Genomic DNA, 5230 nt, shown 5'->3' on the forward strand with positions numbered 1-5230 from the left:
CCCCGGTCGCCCCCAAGCCCTGTCGTGCCAGTGGCAAGCTGGCCTTCCGCGTGTGTCCGGGAGCCCCTGCGGAAGGGGAGGCTTCAGCCGGGGGCGATCTGCGGTAATAACGGTGGCGGCTTCTTCTTTCCCTCTCCCAGAGGCTGCGCTGAGGCCGCGGTTGTCCCTTCCTCCCCTGGGGCTGCCGGTGACGGCACCCGCCTCAGGCTTGCGTGGGTTGTCTGTGCCTGGCCTCGCTCTCCTGGCGGCGTGGGGGCGAACATGGACGGGCGGAGCGCTTGGTGGCTGTGGACAGGAGCTGCGGCGGCTGAAGCTGGAGACGCCAGAGAAGGGTGGAGAAGAAGAAATCGAAGGCCGGCCGGCCGGCAGCTGCCTCCCGCTGCAGGCAAGAGAGAGCCCGCCTCTCCGGGCGAGGAAGGATCCCTCCTCGTAGTCCGCAGCAGGCCAGGCCGCCAGCGTGCACCGCAGGGTCTGTATGCGTAAGCCGGAGCGTGGTCTTGCTCCCTGTCCCTGTCTGACAATCTGTGTCCTGCTCCTTGTCCTTCTTTTTCCCCTCTCTCTATCGTCCCCCATCCTTCCTGTGTGTCTTTTTTCTCTTTCTGTCCTTCTGCCCCACGCTTCTTTCTCCACCTCTGTCCTGCTCCCTGCCCCTTGTTTCCTCTCGCTGTCCCTCTCTCCTGCTTCCTGTCCCCGTTTTTTCTGTCTTTATTTCTCTGTCCCGCTGCCTGTCCGCTCGTTTCTTGCTGTCCCTCCCCGTCCAGCTGGCTCTCCGTTTTTTCCTTTCTCTCCTTCTCTGTCCTGCTCCCTGGCCCTTTTTTCTCTTCCTCTGCCTCTGTCCTCTAGCCCGTGGCCGTTTTTTTAATTTTTCCTTCTTGGTCTCTTTGTACAAATCTGACCCTTTCTTTATTTCCCAATCCCTTTGTCCTGTTCCCTGTCCTTTTTCTCTCTCTGTCTGTATGTCCTGTGCCCTGTCGCCGTCGTGTCCCTCTGTTCTTCTTCCTCTCCTTTCCCCCCCATCTCTCTATCCCTCTGTCCTGCTCACTGCCCCTGCATGTTCTTGCTCCATCTCTCTGCAGGGCTCCTCGTCCCTCTTGTTTTTGATTTCTCTGCCTCTCTGACCTTTTCTTGTGGCCTTTCATTCTCTGGCGGCACCTCAGTCTTCTCCCTTGTCTTGCTTTTGTCTTTCCAGTCCTCTGTCCTGCTCCCCATCCCGGTATTAAATAGGGGTGGGTGCAGGCCCCGTTCTCTTGGGACTGGCAGGGGAAAAAGCAGCCCCGGGCCCAGCGCTGTCCTGGGGTTTGTCGGGGGGTTTTGGGGCCGAGCCCGTGTGCGAGCGGGGGGAGTAGGGGCAGCCCCACGCGGCTCTCGGGTGCTGCTTGTTGGGGCTGGGCAGCCGCTGCCGCTCCCGGCGCAGGTCGGGCAGCGGCGGCCCGGGGGGCTCCTGCGGCGCCGGGCGGGTGCCGGTGGCCAGAGCGGTGGGGAAGGGCCGCGGCTGCGGCCGGCGGGGGTTCCTGGAGGCGGCTGGGCCCGGCTCCCCGCGGGGGTGCTTGGGGCTGGGGGGGTTTGGGGTGCGGGCCCGGCACCCCAAACCGGTGCTGGAGAAAGCAAGCCGGAAGCAGCCGCACTAAAGCGATGCCCTGCCTGTGCTGGTGCGGCCCCGCAGAGGTGTGGGGCCGGGCCCTCCGCAGCGCCCAAGCGCTCCCCAAAACTGCGTGTGTGGCCCTGGGGGTGCAGGGCTGTGGGGTGGCTGCGCTCCCCCCACCCCGCAGCATCACGCATGGGGACCGCAAAGGGGTCGGAAAGCAGAGAGGGTGAGCTGGTGTGGGGCCTGAAAACGGAGAGCCGGTCTTGTGTTCCGGGGGCTTGAAAAGAGGCTCCCGTGGCTGATTTTGGGGCTCGGAAACAGCTGGAGTCGTGCGTTTTCAGGACCTGCCAGAGGGGACCAAGTGGTGTGTTTTTGGGCTGAGGAGCAGAGGTGAAGCGCTGCGTTTTTGGGCCTCGAGAACAGGCTGAGCAGGTGGGTTTGTGGGCTCAGGAATGGGAGCTGGTTTGGGGGCCCAAAGCAGAAGCCGGTTTGGCTGTTTGGGCAGGGGGGTGGGAGGGCATTGGGGGCTGCGGGGGAAAGCGGAGGGTGGGCAGGGTGCACGGACCCTCCCTGGAGGTGGGGGTCTGGTCGCGTCGGACCCCAAAGTTCGGGAGGCCGGCGTGCCCCGGGCCAGACTCGAGGTCTGAGGTGGTCTCTGGGGGGGAAGGGTGCATTTCAGACCCCGCACGCCCTCTTGGAGCCCAGCTCTTCTTTGTATGCTGCTGAGAAGAGTTCTGAAGTTCTTAATCATACAAACTAATTAATCGGTATTTCCACAGGGTACAGCGGTGATGTTTAATAGTAATATTCAAGTTCTGACAGCGACTGCTTTCCGACCTTGTCCAAAGCCCAGACTGTTGCAAATAGCTGGAGCTGGTAAGGAGAAGGAGCCGAAATCAAGCGGAGCTTCGGTGCAGAGCTGGAGCTTCAGCTAGCCAGAACTGTGGCAAGGAGGAGCTGGAAGGAGATGGGGTGTCCGCTGCCTGGAGCGTGCGTTAGCCAGGGGCGAGGTTACCTGTGGCTGTAATGAGCGGGAGCGGCCGTGAGCTGGAGCGCCTGTTCGCCGGAGCATCCGTCGGCCGGGCTGCACCGCCAGCAGGGCTGCAGAGCGGCCGGGCGCAGGCAGGGCTGTCCCCAGCAAGCGTCTCTGAGCAGCAGGGAGGCGAGCGGCCCTTCTGGCAGCGGGGAGCCTGGCCTCTTCCCTCGGGGATTAAATCCACGCCCTGCGCCTCTCCCTGCACGGAGGGTGTCTCCCGGTCCCCTTCCTGGGGGTGGAAGCGAGGTGGGGGTGGCCCGGCTCTCCCGGGGCAGCCCCGCTGCGAGGGGGCACGGGCGAGGCGTCCGCACGAGGCGGCGGTGTCTCCCTGGTGCCTGGCAAAGGGGAGAGGGGCTGGTCGGCTGGAGCTCCCGGGGTGCACGGCCTGGCCCCGCGGGGCCCCTCTGGCAGAACCCTCCCCTGTGCTTTCCCCGTTGGCTGGGTGTGACAAACAGGATCATTTTTTGCCTCCTCTTTTCCCAGTGTCACCTTCTGCGTCACGTGAAGAAAAGCCTGCGTGGTGGATCCCGCTTGCTGCTCAGGTAATGGCGCGTATGGGGCCGGGGGAGCGGGGAGAAACCTTTGCGAGTTCAGGGAGGCTACAGATGCTCCACATGAAACCCAGAGAAAAGGCAAATGTGCTGCCAGTGCCGAAAAGCTGATGACAACTTGCCGTTAACGGAGTGTGCCTCGTTCCTGAATTGGTCCCTTGGCAGTTACGAATGTTCTCCTTTCGGGTAAAAGAATGAACTTTCATCTAGGAGAAATGAAGAGCTGCCTGTTACCTTCTTCAGGGTCAAGTGTTTCTCTTCTGTTTGTTCAGACTACTTGTATGGGCGAGTTGGGAAGAGCCTTTTATTTTTATATGCACAACTACCTTTTTAGTCATCTCTGGTGTCAGTAGAGTTAATTTTTGAGCACCTAGATGCCAGTAGAAATATAATGAGTGAAATGCGATGGAAACTGACATTTCAATTTGATTTGTATTCAGGTTTTTTTTTCCATACGAGTGTTGATGGCACGCTGTGCTGTGCGTCAGTCCACATTCTGTTCCGTGGAGCCTTTGGTCTAGGAGTTTTACGTACAAAAAAAAAAAGTTTGTCCTTCCAAAAAAGGACTAGTCATTCCTAGGCTCGAGGTGTAGACTGGGAGAGTCTCTGGAGCCCATGATCAGAATGACAGTGCTGCTGCTCTTTGTCTTCACTGGCGTTAATTTCCCCACTGCTCCATGGTGGTTGGGAGCCCTGAGTCGTTATTTTTTTTTCCTGTCTCTAACACATTTTTTTCCCCAAGGAGAGGCTACATTTAAAAGTGAATGAGTGTCCTGGTTTCGTCTGGGATAGAGTTAATTTTCTTCCTAGTAGCTGGTATAGTGCTGTGTTTTGGATTTGAGGATGAGAATCATGTTGATAACACGCTGATGTTCTAGTTGTTGCTAAGAAATGCTTACACTGGTCAAGGACTTCTGAGCTTCCCCTGCTCTGCCGGGCGCACGAGAAACTGGGAGGGGACACAGCCAAAAGCATTGATGGAAACTGGCCCAAGGGCTACTCCATCCCATCTGGCGTCATGCTCAGCATAGAAACTGGGGGGGGAGTTGGCCGGGGGATAGGGATTGCTGCTGGGGGTGTGGCTGGGCATGGGTCGGCGGGTGGTGAGGGGTTGTATCGCTTTTTTTTTCCTGGGTTTTGTTCCTCTCTTGCTCTCTTGTTGTTTTCCTTCTCATGAGAATTCAGTCGTCGTCTTCTTTTGTTCCAATGCTTAAACTCTTCTTATCTCAGGCCACAAGTTTTCTGACTTTTGCTCCTTGGATTCTTTCCCCCATCCCACCGGGGCGGGGGGAGGGAGAGCGAGCTGCTGGGTGGTACTTAATTGCCGACCGGGGCTAAACCACAACAATTAGTTTCCTCCGAAACGTGTCAGTCACTAAACTTGAGTGATGTTTATTAAAACCACAAAAACGACACCTGTCTTACAGACCTGGAGTCCTTCTGAACGTGTATTCATCCCACGCAAATGTCATTGGGCTACAGATCGTCTGCACTTTGCGCTTTGACGAGACAGCGTGCTGAGACAGGGATGAGCTCTGAAAGAAAAAAGGTACAAGGTCATGGGGTTTTTGGTCTGTTTTTTTGGGGGGGGCGCGTGTGTGTGTTTTAAAAAGAAGAGTGCGATGCTGAGTGGTGGCAGCCTGCAGAGCTCTCTTGCTGCCTGAGCTCTCCTTTTCTTCTCTTTCACTCCTCTTTCATGGCTGTAATGGTAATTTGGACAATTGTAGAGGAACAGTTAAGTTACTTGCCGGTGTCGATGTGCTGGTAGTCCCAGGAAGGTAAATGCTTGAAGCAGTAGTGAATAACTTGGCCGCAAGTGGAATTTCCGAAGGAAGAAGAACAACGGGAAGCAAATAGCAAGTTACCAAACAATTTGCGTGGGTGAAAGACGTTGAAGTTTTATTGCCAAATGTTGTTGGGCAGTATGTTCCAAGTGGCTATTTTTGGTCAACGTGAATTTTCAGGAAGTTCAGGGTTGTGCGTGGCAAAACGTGTCCCTCTGTTTATGCATGCTGCTGTGTAAATGTCCAGCGGCAGGGCTGTTGTTCTCTGCTCTCC

The 5230-nt window shown here is 57.2% G+C and overlaps 1 long non-coding RNA gene across 1 annotated transcript; it reads left to right on the forward strand.

Annotated features, from left to right (window-relative positions):
* The first annotated feature begins 343 nt into the window (after positions 1-343).
* LOC142408770 (uncharacterized) lies at positions 344-3286 on the forward strand. The gene is made up of 3 exons (XR_012775414.1): positions 344-469; positions 1927-2017; positions 3105-3286. It is a non-coding gene; the product is annotated as an uncharacterized LOC142408770 (long non-coding RNA).
* The last annotated feature ends 1944 nt before the right edge of the window (positions 3287-5230 follow it).

The sequence above is a fragment of the Mycteria americana genome, chromosome 4, assembly GCF_035582795.1.
Source record: "Mycteria americana isolate JAX WOST 10 ecotype Jacksonville Zoo and Gardens chromosome 4, USCA_MyAme_1.0, whole genome shotgun sequence".
Taxonomy (NCBI): Eukaryota; Metazoa; Chordata; class Aves; order Ciconiiformes; family Ciconiidae; genus Mycteria; species Mycteria americana.